This window comes from Mobula birostris, chromosome 12 (genome assembly GCF_030028105.1).
Source record: "Mobula birostris isolate sMobBir1 chromosome 12, sMobBir1.hap1, whole genome shotgun sequence".
Classification (NCBI taxonomy): domain Eukaryota; kingdom Metazoa; phylum Chordata; class Chondrichthyes; order Myliobatiformes; family Myliobatidae; genus Mobula; species Mobula birostris.
The window spans coordinates 58,738,118-58,757,411 of record NC_092381.1 but is presented as its reverse complement, the minus strand read 5'-3'; the positions used below and the strand labels follow the sequence as shown (position 1 = coordinate 58,757,411).

At 42.6% G+C, this 19,294-nt stretch overlaps 1 protein-coding gene across 1 annotated transcript in view; it reads left to right on the top strand.

The window, feature by feature from the left end:
• Positions 1-333: 333 nt before the first annotated feature.
• The window catches only part of lrrc7 (leucine rich repeat containing 7), a 631,001-nt gene continuing 612,040 nt past the window's right edge, over positions 334-19,294 (top strand). The window contains exons 1-2 of the mRNA XM_072273841.1: positions 334-578; positions 6,866-6,940. The gene's annotated coding sequence lies outside the window, so the exon portion shown is untranslated. The remainder of the gene's footprint in view (positions 579-6,865; positions 6,941-19,294) is intronic.

Sequence of the window (19,294 nt, the reverse complement as noted above, 5' to 3'; positions counted from 1 at the left end):
TTGAAATAATATTAGGTGACGCGAGAGCAACAAGTTACCGTTGGGAGGCTATCGGTTCTAAACCTAGATAAAAATAAAGAAAAAGAATCTGCTCTATCAACACAATGCACTTAACTGAAGTGTACGAGTGACAAGTACCAGGATTCTTCAATATTGGCAAGCCATGTAAAGACCATTCCGATAACACCGTAAGTAACTCATTGGAATGACGCTTCGATTGAAAAGCCAATCGTGGTATGAGTTGGGCAAGACTTCGGTAAATAAATGGCGTGATTGACGGCCTAATTCCAATTGAACGGTGAATCCTTTCCCACGAGCCGCAGGATAGTGCTGTGGTCGTGAGAACACACCTATAAACCGCATTATGTTTGCGAGCATCCAGGAAAAAGTAGTAATTGGGAAATCTGGTGAATGTCTGTGTAAAAAAATGTGTTAATATCCAAATCATATAATTGGCGAGTGAAAATTGCAGTTCAATCAACTTCGTTATGATCCTGGATTGAGAAGGAAATGCACATCAGTCTCATCTCCGCTGCGACCTTGGGAGCGCGTACAAATATGTAGAACACCGCTAAACGGTAGGTTTGGTGCAGTTTAAATTATTACCACGTGGTTTCGTGTAGATTACAGATTTAGCAACAAAGTTTAATTTTAAATCGCGTCTTACCAACAATAAGTTGCCGATGACTCTGAAGGTGATATATTGGCGTCAAAGGGGATCAGGTATGTGCGGATCTTGTATCGAAGAATCGGGGACTCGAGCAACTGTTGTTTGACAGCTGAATACCGGTTTACCGATTCGCGGATTTTTGTTGTGATCCTTTGATCGGTTTTCAGAATTTTTGTATTGACATGTTACAGGAATATAAAGGATGAAAATACTTAGTCATAAGGAAATGTCTTATTTATATCTGATAATATAGTTGTGAACATGCGGAAAATAAGTACGTTTCTCTTAATATGGCCGTGATAGTCAAATTTAAGTAAGTCTTATACTTGTCTGATACTGGAATGGTATGCCATGGCAACACGATACTGTGAATTTTCTTGATTCTGTCCACCCCATCGGGATTTTTTTTTCTCTTTTCCACCCGTTTAACAATCGAGATTAGAAATGTATTTTTTTTTGCGTTATTATAATAGCAGCAGTACAACTGGAATTAGATTTTTGAGGACTAATTATAGAGGTGTTTATGTAGAAGCATTGTAGGTTCACTTCATTTGTCCACCCACACATTGCAGTTTTGCCTTATGCTGCGAGGTTTATACTTGTTCCAGTGAAAATTCGCCGTGTGCTCCCAGCGCTGCAAGGCTTCAAAGGAGTAAGCTCCCACCGTGATTGTCCGCAACTTGGAATTAGCTACAAGGTCATTCATTTTGCTACTGATTGTAGAAGATAAAATTTTAAAATGAAGTACGTCTCATTAAATACGCATCAGAAATAGACGAAGATGCAGTGATTCTAGACATGGATGTCTACAATGTCAAACAGTAGATCGAAGGAAAATATGCCGGGAACTGACAAGTAGATCCATATTCATAGAACATAAAACAGTACAGCACAATACAGGCCATTCAACCCGCGATATTGCGCCAACCTTTTAACCTGCTCCAAGATCAATATAATACCTCCCTCCTGCATAGCCCTTAATTTTTCTTTCATCTATATAAGAGTCTCTTAATGTCTCTAATTTATCTGCCTCTAGCACCATCCCTGGCAGCATGTTCCATGCACTCACCACTCTATATATAAAAAAAACCTTCCTCTGACACGCCTCTTTACTCTTTTCTCCACACCTGAAATTATGTCCTTTCTTATTAGCCATTTCCTCCCCGTGGGAAAAGGTATTGTCTGTCTACTCTATGAAGATATCTAATCTTATAGTCTCTATCAAGTCTCCTCTCATCATCCTTTGCTCCAGAGAGAAATGCCTAGCTTGCTCAACATTTTGTCTGACATGCTTTCTAATCCAGGCAGCATCCTGGTAAATCTACTCCACACCCTCTCTAAAGCTTCCACTTCCTCCTTAAGATGAGACCACTAGTACTGAACACTGCTCCAAGTCTGTCTGTCTGTATCTTGTTTTACAGCGGTTGGCATCCAGCTTAATGGTACATTAGCGCCACCCTCTGCTCCAGAATGTGCACTAGACATACATTCTAAATCCCTTCACCCAATCACACACACACACACCATCCTAGTATCCTATTCCTGTTTATTCGTCATATTCTATAAAAAACCCCTGTACCCCTTAAAAACGCTAAAAATACCGGGACGTGCTCTCTCACCCATGCCCAACAACCCTTTTAATGTGAATTCCTGCATCCCCAACTCCCTTAATTTATTTCTCATCATCTCTCTCTGTATCCCATACTTCCTGCAACTCAGAACTACATGTTCTACTGACTCCTCTTCCTGACATTCCTCACACAATCCTGTCTGGTGTTTCCCTATCATTTTCAATGTTTTGTTTAATGCACAATGCCCCAGCCTTAACCTAGTCCACACAATTTCCTCTCTTCTGTTTCCACTACCTACCCTAGTACCTGCAACACTCTTTTGTATTTGATATAAATGCCTCCCTTTCCCCTCCCTGTCCCAGATTTCTTGCCACATTTGGTTGACTTTTTCCCAGGTTACACACTTAACCTCTGCTCTACTGATACTAATGTGCATTTCCACATTTTCTTTCTTTAATGCCCTCTTTGCCAACTCATCCACCCTCTCATTCCTCTTCACCACTACATGTGCTGGAACCCATAGAAATTTTACCTGACCTCCCTGATTTGCAATTCTTGTAACTAACTGAAGGACTTCATAAAGTACATCTTGCCGACTGTTTGTGTGAAAAGACCTTAAACTTGCTAGAACTGAGGATGAATCTGAACATATCAATGCTTTGGCTTGTCTGGCTTTCTGCACCCATTGGAACGCAACCAACACTGCCAGCATCTCCCACTGCTCCAAGTGTGGTCTAACGGGAGTTTTATAGAGCTGCAACATTACCCAGTGGCCCTTGAACTCATGAACTCAGTTCCCCCGAACGAAGGCCAGCATTCAATCAGAAGTATTATACAACAACCAAATGTTGTTGAATCTTAAGTGGAGAATTATATTGATTGTAACTGTACTTGAACAAATTCAAAGCTGCCTCAGTAGGTTGTATGGCAAAAGACCTGTGCAGAATAATTAACCGCCTGTTTCCTGGCCAAGCTGTTCCAGCAGAATCTCAGCACCTAGTGGCCATTTCTAGGAGCCTTTATAGTTAACTTCTTTTTAATCATCTCTAAGGTGATGCCAAGAATACTTCACATGTAATTAAATACTTCTGAAGTGAGTTAATTCATCATTGTAGTGTATGGCTTTTTGGTGGTAACTCTTCTATGAGGACTACTTCTGACAGGACTTCTCCAGACTATAGAGGGGTGTACTTCAGTTACAGTGGTTTCTGTGAGTTCAGAGATGATATTGGCACTGGACTTCTGATTTATAAGGGATCTCAGTTTAATGTATTTCTCATCCGCTGCATTCAGTTTCTGTGGCCAACCACTGCATTTCTGATCCTCAGCATTGCCTGTTTCATTGTGTGTTTCTTCAAATGAGCTTAGACAGCACACATCTGGAAACTCCTGCCTGCTGTGAAATTTCTGCTTGGGAGAGACCTTGCTGATGCAGGGTGACCACCCTGTGTCCTGTCACTATGTTCACTCTTGCCATGGTGTAAGAATTGATGATTTGAAGGTTAAATTGTCATATCTGTCACACCTTCACCTTTTCATCTGGTTGTGCTTCACCCAGTTTCATTTCTGCTACACCTGTTTCTGTTTCAATTAATCAGTTTAGGTCATTCAACTCATTAGCACCTGTTATCTTTGTTTAATCATGCACTGGGCTATGTACCTACAAATAATCAAGGTCTTATTTGAAAAATGGTCTATTACTTATTATGTTACTATCCTGTAATGAAGTACCATTTAATTTTTTGGAAGATGTTTGGAAATCTAAAATTTGCTCTTTTCTACTGACGCCCTAATGCAAAAGATAAGCATCTTAAACAAAATTTCTATAAAAAATCTAGAGTGCCTAAGACTTTTAAACAGTACTGCGTTAATGTAAATTGATATTAATATAAATTGCCCATTACTTTCACACAAAATGAAGTAAACATAATAACATTAATGCATGTTGAAGGGGAAAAAATAAAAGAAAGATATTCTAGGGTAGTATTAAGGTTTTTCAGGTTGGTTCGAGAACCTGATGGCAGTGGGGAAGAATTGTTGTTGAACCTTGATGTGTGGGTCTTCTGGCTCCTGCACATCCTGCCTGAATGGCAGCAATGAGAAGAGGACATTGCATGGATGGTGGGCCCCTTAATGATCGATGTCACCTTCCTGAGACATTGCCTCTTTTATATGTCCTTGATAGTAGGGAGAATTGTACCCATGATGGAAGTGGTTGAATCCACCACTCTCTGTAGCCTCCTCCATTACAAGTTTCTCAAAGTCCTTGTTGACATGTTCAATCTCCTTAAATTTCTAAGCAGGTAAAAATGCTGGTGTATCTTCATATTTGCATCTATGTGCTGGGACCAGGATACATCCTCTGAGATGTTCATACCTAGGAACCTCTGAGATGTTCATACCTTTCTGATACAGACCTTTCAATGAGAGCTGGTGCTAGTTGCCTAACTTCCCCTTCCTAAAGTCTGCACTCATTTCCTCAGTTTTTTTGACTTTGAGTGCAAGATTGTTGTTATGGCACTATTCAACCTGTCCTTTCTCACTCCTGGCTGCCTCCTTGTTATCATCTGTGATTTTATCTACAATAGTGATGTCATAGGCAAATTTGAAGATGACATTGGAGCTTGGGTGGCGGGGTGGAGATACATCTCTACCAAAGGAGGTTTAAGGCGCTCCTTCCCTCCTCAAGCTTGTATGTCACCCTTGGGCAAGGTGTAGCATCTGCTTAGCTCCCTGATCAGGGTTACATGAGCCATGGGAGCAGGTGGTGGATAGTCGTATGAGTAGCTGCTGCGTATCACAGACCACTGACAGCAGGTAGACAATCTCTGAAGGGTATTGATAATGGCTGAGGTCACCCTTCTTGTAAAGACACTGCCCAGAAGGAGGCAATGGCAAACCACTTCTGTAGAAAAATTTGCCAAGAATAATCATGGTCATGAGACCACGATCACCCACGTCATATGACACTGCACACAATGTTGATGATTGGAGCTTTACAGCATCTCCAAGTTTGCGGATGACACGAAGCTGGGTGGCAGTGTTAGCTGTGAGGAGGATGCTAAGAGGATGCAGGGTGACCTGGATAGGTTGGGTGAGTGGGAAAATTCATGGCAGATGCAATTTAATGTGGATAAATGTGAAGTTGTCCACTTTGGTGGCAAAAATAGGAAAACAGATTATTATCTGAATGGTGGCCGATTAGGAAAAGGGGAGGTGCAACGAGACCTGGGTATCATTATACACCAGTCATTGAAAGTGGGCATGCAGGTACAGCAGGCGGTGAAAAAGGCGAATGGTATGCTGGCATTTATAGCGAGAGGATGCGAGTACAGGAGCAGGGAGGTACTACTGCATTTGTACAAGGCCTTGGTGAGACCACACCTGGAGTATTGTGTGCAGTTTTGGTCCCCTAATCTGAGGAAAGACATCCTTGCCCTAGAGAGAGTACAAAGAAGGTTCACCAGATTGATTCCTGGGATGGCAGAACTTTCATATGAAGAAAGACTGGATGAACTGGGCTTGTACTCGTTGGAATTTAGAAGATTGAGGGGGGATCTGATTGAAACGTATAAGATCCTAAAGGGATTGGACAGGCTAGATGCAGGAAGATTGTTCCCGATGTTGGGGAAGTCCAGAACAAGGGGCCACAGTTTGAGGATAGAGGGGAAGCCTTTTAGGACCGAGATTAGGAAAAACTTCTTCACACAGAGAGTGGTGAATCTGTGGAATTCTCTGCCACAGGAAACAGTTGAAGCCAGTTCATTGGCTATATTTAAGAGGGAGTTAGATATGGCCCTTGTGGCTACGGGGGTCAGGGGGTACGGAGGGAAGGCTGGGGCGGGGTTCTGAGTTGGATGATCAGCCTTGATCATAATAAATGGCGGTGCAGGCTCGAAGGGCCGAATGGCCTACTCCTGCACCTATTGTCTATGTTTCTATGTTTCTATATACAGTAAAGAAAGATCACCAATGCCTCTAATTTTTGAGGATGCTGAAGAGAGCTGGACTTTGCACATAGAGTACATACTCATGTCATTCTGGAGATGCACAGTAGAAAGCATCCTAATAAGCTGCATCACTGCTTGGTATGGAAACAGCACTGCGGTGGACAGGAGGCTCTACAACGGGTCGTGAAACTGCTCAACGCATCACTGGCACCAGCCTACCTGCCATCAAGGACATATATACGGAAAGATGCCAGAAAAGAGGCAGTAACATCATGAAGGATCCCACATGCCCTGTTCATGTACTCTTTGATTTTGAGTGTGGTTATCCTGACGTGGATGTTATGTAGCTTCCTCTCTGATGGAAGTGGGACAATTACTTTCCTCAAGCAGTAAGGCTGATTGACACCTCCACCCACTAATTCCACCACTGCTTTATTATTTCCTGTTAGTCACCTTATGTACAGCCAGGTGTCACATTGGGGACATATAATCAACCTATGTACGTAACTATCTTTATTGTGCCTTTTAAATTTATTTTTATTGTGTTCTTTATCTTTTGTGTTTTTTTTGTACTGCATCAGATCCAGAGAAATAATTATTTTATTCTCCTTACACTTGTGCAAAGAAAATTATATTAAACAATCTTGAATCTTGAATTTACATTTTCTTTTCAGAACAGGATATTGGTTGAGACTACCCTGGTCATTGGAAACAAGATCTGAGCAGCCAGTCTCTATCACTTGTACCATGTAAGCATTTTAGGCATTTGTGGTGTTTAAAGAATGTTAAATCTTAGAATGCATGGACTCATTTCCAATAGTACTTACTTGTATGTTGGAATGTTTTTAGTTTGTGACTAGCAACTAACTGGCTTTATAACATGTGAACTAGGGAGACAGTGAGAGGATGGAATAAGAAAAGGATGTATTGTTGTTTGGAGGACTGGTTTTAACTAGAGGAAAAGGCGATGGCCTGGCAGGGAAAAAGGGGTTGCTATCTAAATGTCAGATCAGTTGTAGAAAAGCAAGTGAGACACACAGAGGAGGCATTTTGGGTAGTAATAAGACCATAAGGTACAGGAGCAGAATTAGGCCATTTGGCCCATCGAGTCCGCTCCACCATTTCATCATGGCTGATCCAATTTTCCTCTCAGCCCCAATCTCCTGCCTTCTCCCCATATCTCTTTGTGCCCTGACCAATCAGGAATCCGTCAACTTCTGGCTTAAGCATACATAAGTACTTAGCTCCACAGCTGCCTGTAGCAAATGATTCCACAGATCCACCACTCTCTGTCTCAAGAAATTCCTCCTCATCTTTGTTCTAAAAGGGCACTCCTCTATTCTGAGGCTGTGTCACCTGGTCTTAGACTCTCCCACCATAGAAAACATTCTCTTCACATCCACACTATCAAGGCCTTTCACCATTCGATAGGTTTCAGTGAAGTCACCCCTCATTCTTCCAATGTTTCTTTTTAAGCATTTACATGCATGGTTTGCTGGCTAACTCTTCTTTATTTTCCATCCTAAATATTCATGAGATGGGCATGACGATTTATATGTTGAACTGCTGCAGTTTGTGTAGTGATATAATTGCTCATTGAGGTTGGATGGTGAACTCCAGTATTTAGTGCTGGTGATGATGGGACTGTGATGTATTTCTAAATCAGGTTAGAAGTGAAGCTTGGAAGTGGTAGTATTCTCATGTGCATGCTGACGTTATCCAATTTCAAGTTATTCCCATAGAACTTTATTAAATAGCTGTGGTGCATTTTGCAAAGTTATACATGGTAGCCATGGTGCAGTAGGCATAGAAGAAGTGAATTTTAAAGGCAGTAGGTTAGCTACTGATCACGTAGGTTGCATTGTTGTGGATTTCATACAGCTTCTTGAGTATCGGACCTACAATCTTCCTGGCAAGTGGGTAGTATTCCATACTCTAATTGCCAAATAATGGTGAAAAAGAACTGAATTCGTTGTCATAAGGTACCCAGCTTTGACTTGCTCTTGTAAACAGCATTGTGTGGCAGGCTCAGAAAAATTTCCCTCCTTCTGGAGCTGTCTGTTGCCTGGCAATTGCTTGATGCAGACCTTATTTGCCACATCAGTTTATGCCATGACAATTGACTTGATTTTGCATTCAGATGTGGCTTGCTTCATTAAGAACTGGAAATGCTCTTATCAGTGAACATTCATTTCTGATCTGGTCCTGAGGAGAGGCATTGAACAACCTAAAAATAAAGTATATTTTGCTGCTGAGAGGAACTCTTTGTAGCAGCACTCCAATTTAGAACAGTTAGTCATCAAAGATTATATCCTTCTTCCTTTGCATTTATTATGATTAAAATTCCGAAGGAACTTCTGCTCTTGACTGTACTCTTACAAAGCTCTTTGAACTTAGCCGAAGGACTGTCAAGGGCCCCCTGCTCAACTTAGCAGTGAAATTTAACTCCTTTGGCCATTTTTGGCCAAATGGTGTAACGTGGTTTGGAACTCAGATGCTCTAGCGATCCCCAAACTAAGCAAGAGTAAGGAGGTTAGAAGGGAGGAAGTGCCACCATATGGGAATGTTAATGATACTTTCCATCAGTTTGTTACTGGTTGAGAACAGATTGACAGAGTGGAAGTTAGCTGGATGAGACCTGCTTTTTATGGACTGGAGGTATCTGCGATTTTTCAGTGAGTGGATGGGAAAATTATAACTGAATTGGAAAGACTTAGCTTGATGCAAGCGGCACCAGACTGGAAATGCTGGGCTGCTCCTCTTCTTTGAGATGTTTGATTTGGAGTACGAAACATAGAAGATGAATCCCTTCCAATTTGGACAGCATGTGATGTCCATGCAGAGGCAGCAAGATATGCAATTCAATTGAGTGTATGTAATGGAACATATGAGTATGCCTGATCCCTGCACGTTACTTATCCAAGGAACAGATTCAGTGGAAGGAAGGGTTTATGCTGTATATTGGAATGGCTGTGGTAAACCAGAAAAGATAGACATTCCTGCATTGCTGTTTTATTTTATTGGCTACGTGGAGCAAGAGTTACATCATGCTGTGAAAGTCTTAAATGAAATTCCAAGAGGCCATTAGGTGGATTATAAACATATTGTAATCCACCTTGAATTGTCGTTGCAGTGTGATCACCTTTATCTGTTTAAGTTGTCTTCCTACATTTGCACTTGTGGTTCTATGAGCCATCTTTCTAAACATTAGAAGTAATGTTCTAGTTTGACTACATCTGTGTCACTGTGCGTGATTGTCATTGCTTGACTCAGAAGCATGAGCCAAGAAGTATTCAGAGAACCCACAGAAATTCTTTGTATTGCATCCAGAGATGCTTGTTCGCCTGCACTCTTTATGTACAGCTTTTCAAAAAGAGAAATTATACCCAAAGTTACCACTTTGTTCATTTGGATTTGGTTTTGTTTCTTTTCAGCTTTCTTCCTAAGCTGGGCACGTGAGCCTCTGCATTTGTATATTCAAATATTTTCTGATTAGAGTATGTAGCTTTGGGGATGGGGAGTCATGTTAGTATTTTTTCTCCTCCTAGTTCCTGTGATACTAAGCCATTAATAAACCAGTAATCATGGATTCACCTTCACTACTGAGCAGGTGAGAGGGGCTCTGGGGAAACTCAGCATTGGGACCAGATGGTGTGAACCCCAAGGAGTGTGTGGAGTTCTCCAGAATATTTTCAATCTGAGTCTCAGCCTGGAAAAGTTCCCAACTATGTGGAAAATGTCATATGTGGTCCTAATACTCAACAGGGGCCAACTGAAGGTCTCGAATGACAACTGTCCAGTGGCCCTGACCTCACACATTATGAAGACCCTAGAGAGGCTGGTCCTGGCTCACGTCCAACCCTGGTCAGATCAGCCCCTGACCTCCTGCAGTTTGCCTACCAGGAGCACATTGGAGTTGACGATGCTGCCACCTACCTGCTGAACAGAGCTTCCTCCCACTTCGATAAACAGGGCAGCACTGTGAGGATAATGTTTTTTGATTTCTCAAGAGCCTTCAATACCACACAGTCCTCATTGCTGGGGGAAAAGCTCCATTCAATGCAGGTTGGCACTTCCATTGTATCCTGAATAATGGACTACCTGACTGGCAGACCACAGTTTGTGTGGCTTCAGAGCTTTGTCTGTCAGACATGGCTCTAAGCAGCACTGAGGCCCCACAGGGAACTGTATTGACTCCCTTCCTGTCTACCCTGTATAACTCAGACTTTAAATACAACACTGAGTCATGTCATCTGTAGAAATTCTCTGATGACTCGGCAATAGTTGGGTGTATAAAGGATGAATACAGGGCCCTGGTAGAGGACTTCGACAAATAGTGCAAGCTGAAACATCTGCAGTTCAACATCAGTAAGGCAAAAGAGATGGTGGTGGACTTTAGGAAGACTAAGCCTGCACTGCTCCGTTACTACTGACAGTGAGGACGTGGATGTGGTGAGGACCTACAAGTACCTGGGAATGCACCTGGATGACAGACTTGAGTGGAGCACCAACACAGAGGCTGTGTACAAGGAGGGCCAGAGTCAATCCGCTTCCTGAGGAAACTGAGGTCCTTTGGAATATCTAGGCCTCTCCTTCACATGTTCTACCAGTCTGTTGTCATCAGTACAATCTCCTATGCAGTGGTGTGCTGGGGCAATGGCATCAAAATGGGTGATGCCAACTGGCTCAATAAACTGATTAGGAAGGCTGGCTCTGTTATAGAAGTCAAACTGGACACACTGGAGGCTGTGGTAGAACAAAGGACCCTGTGGAAAATCCTGGCAATTCCGGACAATGTTTCTCACCCTCTGCAAGCCACCTTGGTTGAAGAGAGGCACACTTTCAGTAATAGACTGATGACTGCGCTACTTCAAAGAATGTGGTATGAGGTCATTCTTACCCTTGGCCATCAGAGACTATCATGAATCAACCTATAGCTGGGGAAATGATGACACTCTCCTCTTAGACTGCTTGTGGCAACTTATTTTTAATTCTTTCTACATCTAATATTTATATCTATACACTTGTAATACTACTGTGACACTGTAATTTCCTTTGGGATCAATAAAATATCTATTTATCTATCTATCTAATAACCTGTCTGATGTACTCTTTCCTATCCAGACTAAGACAATTTCATTTTGAAGGTGGATAAGTCACAAAGTTGGAGATGAGTACTTCACAGTTGACTTTTTATGGCATTTTAGTATTAAAGTAAAGAAATTATGATAGCATGCACATATTTTCCATTATCTACATTGTTACCCATAAATATTTCTTGATCTGAACATCAGATTTTTTTGAACAGTGATAGAAAACCATTGTATAGATTAGCTGTTGGTAGCAGCAAAGGTGAAAAATTGGGAAAGTTGAGCTGGCAGAAGACTTGAAAATATTATTGACGGTAGCCAATATACAAGAGATTCCTCCACACTGCTGGGGCTGTTCAGAGCACTGTGTGTTTGTTTCTCCTTCTCATGTCAGCATGATAATAATGTTTCTAAAGCCAGAATTTAGCGCCTTTTTGTATTGGGTGGAAAAATGGATTATTCGCAATCTGTGTCACTTATGTGAATTACAGTGACAAGCGACTGATTCATGCAGCCTGAAATGTGTAGGAACAAGCATGTTTAGAATGCTGCTGTTTCTGAGGTACAATAAGTTTTCATGTCTGATCCTTTAAGTTTCAGTAAATTCATAAACTCCTTCAGGCCTATCCAGTCAATTAAAAATTTGCTCTCATGTGGCTTCTCCAGTGTTGTAGTCTTTTCATAGCATATTCCTAGTTTTCTTGAGAAGGGAATCATAACAGGATGTACAGTGTCTATGACCCTCTTCTCCTTGGCGATGAACATATTGGCTAAGTCAGCAGAGGCTCGTTGCCCAGGTCTGGTGCCCGTCAACCACCAATAGGAGCATTCGTGGATGACCTGACTGTAACAAGAACGTCAGTGCCAGGATGCAGATGGATGCTCCAGGGTCTGGAGAAGCTCACTACTTGGGCAAGGATGAGCCTCAAATCTAAGAAATCCAGATCCTTAGTACTTAAGAGAGGAGAAGTGGTTGACAAATTCCGTTTTAAACAGGGAGGCGCCCAAATTCCAAGCCAATCAGAGAAGCTGGTGAAGAGCAATGGCAAGGTGTTTAACAGCTCACTGAAAGACACAGCATCCATCAAAGCAGCTAGGGAAGAGCTGCAGCAAGGTCTGACTGCTGTGGAAAAGTCACGACTGACTGCCAGGTAAATCCAGTAGGTTTCAATAGGTACATTTAATGTCAGAGAAATGTATGCAATATGCATCCTGAAATTCTTTTTCTTTGCAAACATCCACGAAAACAGGGGTGTGCCCCAAAGAATGAATGACAGTTAAATGTTAGAACCCCAAAGACCCTCCCAGCTCCCCCCCTCCCATGCATAAGCAGCAGCAAAGCAATGACCCCTGCCCCCCCCCACCCCAAGGCTAGGAGTTAATAGCATGATATTCTCCCTCGGATTCTGTGGCCTCCACTAGTCTATAATGTCCCAATATCAACAGCTGAGACCTTTTAGAGAAAAATTGGCAAGCACCTACAGAGGTGGCTGGGTGTGCCTAGGCGCCTAAGCAGCATCGCCTTGTACAGGGAGAGACAGACTGCAACTCCTCAACAGCAGTGTGAGCAAGGAGTCCATGGTCAAAGAGTCCAGTGACCCGAGGGTCTTGCATGCTGGCATTGAGGTGACGATGGGCAGGAGGTGGAGGGCACAGGATGCAGTTGAACAAGCCGAAGTATGGCTGTGCTATTGTGCGCTAGTGGGCACAGTGGCATTGCGACGGATGGGCTTGGGTTGCTTCCCAACTGTCTGCCACGATATTGCTGCAAGGAAGAACGAGGTGCCAGTTGGTCCAGCAGGAGGTGCAAGCTGATGTGGAGGAGCTGTGTGCCAGCAAGATCGCTGGTATGCAGCAACAAGGCACATGGACAAGATGGGACCAGGTACAGGAACAATGGAGGAGGAGAAAATGGCGACGCAACACAGCGTGCGGCGGCCACTCCGGTGAATGATATCTGTTATCTGTCAAGTAGGTTGCCGTGTACAATCCTGATTTGATGGAGACAGACGTGAGAGCACGGAGGAACATCTGGAGAAACTTCTGAAATGCCTTCTTCGCTGCCACTGCTACTGTGTGATCCAGAATCTCCGGAGGGGAAGGCCTCGAGTCCTCAGCTTTGCTTGTTGCTCGGCTGCCGGGGCGGGATCGAAGCGCTCAGCAGAGGATGGTGCTCGGGATGCTGTATCAAAGGGGCTGGTCAGAGGCTCGAAGTTTTCGGATGGACTCAGAGTCGGCTGTGGTCGGGTGCTTCCAATGCATGGGCAGTTGGCAGTGCCTGGAGGTTTATGGCAAGGAGAGTTTCTCCCTTTTACTGCCTGCTATCGGGACTATTGGTAGTCGATTGGAAGTTTGAGACTTTTTTTAACCGTGCCCATGGTCTCCTCTTTATGAAATTATGGTATTGCTTTGCACTGCTGTAACTATATGCTATAATTATGTGCTCTTGTCAGTGTTAGTCTTTGGTTTGTCCTTTTTTTCTGATATCACTCTGGAGGAACATTGTATCATTTCTTAATGCATGCATTTCTAAATGACAATAAACGAAGACTGAGTGTCCTCATAATCTAAAATAATCTAAATCTCATGGGGGGAAATTTGGCGAGCTGAACCAGTCAGTATATGATGTCTTGCCAAGCCCAGCAAACCTCTGCTGTTGGGGTAAGGCCAAGGGAAGGGAACACTAGAGCACTTCCTCAGCTTCTGCCCAAAAGCCCTGCGGGAGGGCATTATCATTGGCGCCATGACCAGGTGCTGAAGACAGTGGCTGACACCTTGAACACAGCCATCGCCCAGCAAAGCAAGCAATTGCTTTTATTAAGGCAGGGGAGAAGGCTCAAACCCAATCCAAGGAGCATGCCGGCCTCCTAGGAACAGCAAAGGACCAGCAACTGAGAGTCGACCTAGGGAAACAGCTCAGATTCCCTGAGCACATTGCCTCGACCATGCTTAGGTCAGGCATAGTGTTGTTGTTAGAGTCATCTAGACAACTGGTCATGTTGGAGCTGACCATTCCCTGGGAAGACCGGATGGAGAAGACCCATGAAAGGAAAGAGACAAAGTACCAAGACTTGGTGAAGGAGTGCTGCAGCAAGGGGTGGCATAGCTTGACTTGAAATGCAGATCTCCTGCCCTTTAACCAAGTTGTTGTACGCCCTTAGAGGTGCGCTGCAGAGAGCTTGCTGGTCACAGCTGGACGGGCATCTCAGGAGCCCAGAAGAAGAAAGCCATCAGGAACAGTATAGAAGCAGCAGAGTCAGCCTTGAGGCGGCTGTGTATCAGGAGGAGTGATCCATGGCAGAATGCCACTCAGACACAATTCGGGATCTGATCAACCCCGAAACAGCCAGATTGCATCACTGATCTGTCTGAGTGCATCGCAAGATTTATCATTCTATCACTAGGAAACACACAAAAGTGATTGTTTCTCATGCAAGCAACACACATCAAAATTGCTGGTGAACGCAGCAGGCCAGGCAGCATCTCTAGGAAGAGGTACAGTCAACGTTTCGGGCTGAGACCCTTCGTCAGGACTAACTGAAGGAAGAGCTAGTAAGAGATTTGAAATTATTAGCTCTTCCTTCAGTTAGTCCTGATGAAGGGTCTCGGCCCAAAATGTCGACTGTACCTCTTCCTAGAGATGCTGCCTGGCCTGCTGCGTTCACCCACAGATTTGATGTGTGTTGCTTGAGTTTCCAGCATCTGCAGAATTCTTTGTGTTTATGTTTCTCATGCAGTTCTCTCTTCTACATGCACATACATTTGACATCTACCAATGATGCTGTTGTTCAGAGCAATGTTAGAAACTGGCGTTGGGCATGAAAGTATGCAGTAACACATCCTCTGTTTTTTCTCTAATTTTACAAATGTGAAAATTATGTGTAGATTGTCTACTGTATGTTTCAAGCTTTTGTGCTGTGAATTACAAATAAATCTATTTAAAATGTTCTAATGCTAATAAAATTATCTGCATTCTACAGATAGAGTATTACTTTAATTTACAGGATGTGGGCAGTATTGACAGGCAAGTTTTTATCCCTCATCATTAATTTCTCCTGGGCTGTCACCTTCAACTTTTTATAGTCCTTCTGGTAAAAGTGCTGCCGCAGTGAATTCCTGGATTTAGGTCCAATGAAGGTAAAAGATTGCAAGTGCATTTCAAAGTAGAATGGTATATGACCTGAATTTGAAGGTCATGGCGAATCTAAATGCATTTGCTAATAGTAGTGTTTTCATATGGTGGTAGACATCATGAGTTTGATAGATGATGCCAGGATAGCTGAGGCAATTAGTTGCAATACATTTTCTAAATGATATAATCTAGAGCCACTGGTGAACAGCGAACGGTTTTGTGGTGCGAGAGAGGTGATAATTAATTTGGTTGCTTTGCGGGTGGTTAGAATCTTGTTGAAGATGATTGTCATATGTGACTTCTGTGTCAGAGCATTGTGCCAGTGTCCCTGGACACTGCTCTAGGGAACTCCTGCACTGATGCCCAAGGGCTAACAGGATTGATCTCCAACAACTGCGAAAAATATTCCTTTTTGGTGAAGTATCTCAATGGAGTATTTTTTGTTACCCCTCTCTTCCCAAAATCCCATTGACTTCAGTTTTATCAGGGCATCTTGATACAATATTTGGTTGAATACGGCTTTGATGTCATTAGCAGTTTTTCTTGCTGCCTCTCTATCATTCAGCTCTTTTGGTTCATGTTTGGACCAAGGTCATAAAACACCTTGTAGCCAAGTGGTAGCACTGAGTATATCTTCATCTCTCGACATTCCGGAAGACCTAGTAGGATTGGATTGATTTTGTTTTGGTTAGGATATTCATGGATTCTCTTTTTCAATGTTGGATAGAATCTGTTCTAACTGTCTTGGCATAGCTTGACTTGAAATGCAAATCTCCTGCCCTTCAACAAAGTTGTTGGAGCCTGTAACTCTTTGGGAAGATGGGGACCTTGAAAATAAGCTGATGGCTACAAATGGCAGAATGTTCTTCAGTCATGTCTATTATACTTAATTGGCTCATGATCCATGAGGATGATTGAGACATCTTCTCCTCCTCTAATTATCTATTAGCACGAATCATTGACTGGTGTGACTGAAGATCTTTGCTCTGATCCACTGACTATATTGTTGTCCGTTGCCTGCTGGTTTTTGATTATTATCATAGGGATATCCTGAGGTGCAGTTTTGCCATTGTTGATACATAAGAATGTAAGATATTAAGTATGTACGTAATAATAAAAGAGGTATATGCCCTATCACTCTCATTGAACCAAATTTGAAACCTTAGTTCAATAGTAATGCTAGTGTGTGAGATGCACAGTAAAACTCCATTTATTCAGCTTTAGGACTTGCAGTCAGACTGCAGATTAAATGTTATTCTAATTAATTCTCTCATTAACTCTCATGAGCAGCTAGAAAAGAAACCTATGCTCTTTTGGAGTTCTGAAAAATGAGGATTGATTTTATCAAATATTTTAAAATGGTCTTCCTCTATACTTTCCTTTTCCTCTTGTAGCTACATTAAATCAAAAAAAAACCTAAAATCTTACCTCATTGCAACGGAGAAATAGGTACTTAATAGGTTGTAGAAACTGCTTTGGGATGTCTTGCATTAGTGCAGATTAGGACAAGTGAGCATCTGACGTTTATTGGTACCTGTACCATTGTGTAAAATTTAGTCCAAATACAGTGTATCAGAGTAGTTGGGGGATTGGGAAGGGTGGGGATGTGGTGGGGTGGATGTAGGAAGGTACAATGATGGTGGTTTTCAAATTTCTTTTGGTTTTAGAGTAAGAATCTGCCTATTGCTTGGTGCATGACCCTTTAAAATATAATTGAAATTTTATTAGGTATTCTGCATTTTTTATCCTAATGCAGATTTGTATTCCATCTGTGTTCTATAATTCTATGGGCTAGTAATTCTACTGACTCTAATTCTGTATTCTCATGCCTGTGGTAGTGAATAGTGCCTTTTAATTTGTTAAATGGGAAAAAGCAAAGAAAAAAAATATATTTTGCAGCTAATAGAAACATAGAAATCTACAGCACATTACAGGCCCTTCAGCCTACAATGTTATGCCAACCATGTAACCTACTCTAGAAACTGCCTAGAATCTCTCTACCGCATAGCCCACTATTTTTCTAAGCTCCAATGTACCTATCTAAGAATCTCTTAAAGACCCCATTGCATTCACCTCTACCACTTTCGCTGGCAGGACTTTCCATGCACCCACTACTCCCTGTGTGGAAAAACTTACCTCTGACATCCCCTTTGTACCTGCTTCCAAGCACCTTAAAATTATGCCCCTCGTGTTTGCCATTTCAGCCCTGGGAAAAAGCCTCTGGCTATCTACAAGATCAATGCCCCTCATAATCTTACGAGGGGTGATTGATAAGTTCGTGGCCTAAGGTAGAAGGTGTCAATTTTAGAAAACCTAGCACATTTGTTTTTCAACATAGTCCCCTCCTACATGTAGCATACGGATCCCTTCTTTGTAGAAGTGGTCCACAGCAAGGGTGACAGATAAGTTTGTGGCCTAAGGTAGAAGGAGATGAGTTATACAGCTCTCGTTACATGCACATGCAGTTCAACTCTTTGAGTGAAAATGCAGAAAATTTGAAATTAATAACTCATCTTCTTCTACCTTAGGCCACGAATTTATCAATCACCCCTGCTGTGGACCACTCCTGGAGGTCCAAGATGCCGACTTCTACAAAGAAGGGATCCATTTGCTCCATGACCACTGGACTAAGTGTGTAAATGTAGGAAAAATAAATGTGCTAGGTTTTCTAAAATTGAATCCTTCTATCTTAGGCCACAAACTTATCAATCACCCCACGTGTACACCTGTATCAGGTCACTCTCATCCTCCGTTGCTCCAAGGAGAAAAGGCCAAGTTCACTCAACCTATTCTCCTGAGGCATGCTCTCCAAACTAGGCAACATCTTTGTAAATCTCCTCTGAACTCTCTCTATAGTATCCTCATCCTTCCTGTAATGAGGTGAGCAGAACTGAACACAGTACTCCAAGTGGGGTCTAACTAAGGTCTTATATAGCTGTAACATTACCTCACGGCTCTTGAGCTCAATCCCATAATGAAGGCCAATACACCACATGCCTTCTTAACAACACTGTCAACCTGCGCAGCAGCTTTGAGTGTCCTATGGACACGGAGCCCAAGATTCCTCTGATTCTCCACACTGCCAAGTGTCTTACCATTAATATTACATTCTGTCTTCAAATTGGACCTACCAAAATGAACCACTTCACACTTATCTGGGTTGAACTCCATCTGCTATTTCTCAGCCCAGACTATCCACAACACCCTCAACTTTTGTGTCATCAGCAAACCTACTAACTCACCCTTCTACATCCTCATCCAGGTCATTTATAAAAATCACAGAGGAGGGGTCCCAGAACAAATCCCCGCGAGACATCACTGGTCACCGTCCTCCATGCAGAATATGAGTCATCCACAACCACCCTTTGCCTTCTGTGGGAAGCCAGTTCTGGATCCACAAAGCAAAGTCTCCTTGGATCCTATGCCTCATTAACTTTCTGAATGAGCCTCACATGGGGAACCTTATCAAATGCCTTAATGAAATCCATATACACTACATCCACTACCTTCAGCAGTGTGTTTTGTTATACTCTCAAAGAATTGAATCAGGTTTGTAAGGCATGACTTGCTCTTGAAAAAGCCATGTTGACTATCCCTAATCAGATTATGTCTCTCCAAATCCTAACTCTCAGGATCTTCTCTAACAACTTGCCCACCACTGAGGTAAGACTCACTGGTCTATAATTTCCTGTGTTATCTCTGCTTCCTTTCTTGAACAAGGGAACAATGTTAGCAACCTTCCAATCCTCTGGTACTTCTCTCATCCCTATTGATGATGCAAAGACTATCACCAGCAATCTCCTCACTCACTTCTCACGGTAGCCTGGGGTATATCTCGTCTAGTCCTGGTGATTTATTTAACTTAATACCTTCTAGTACAT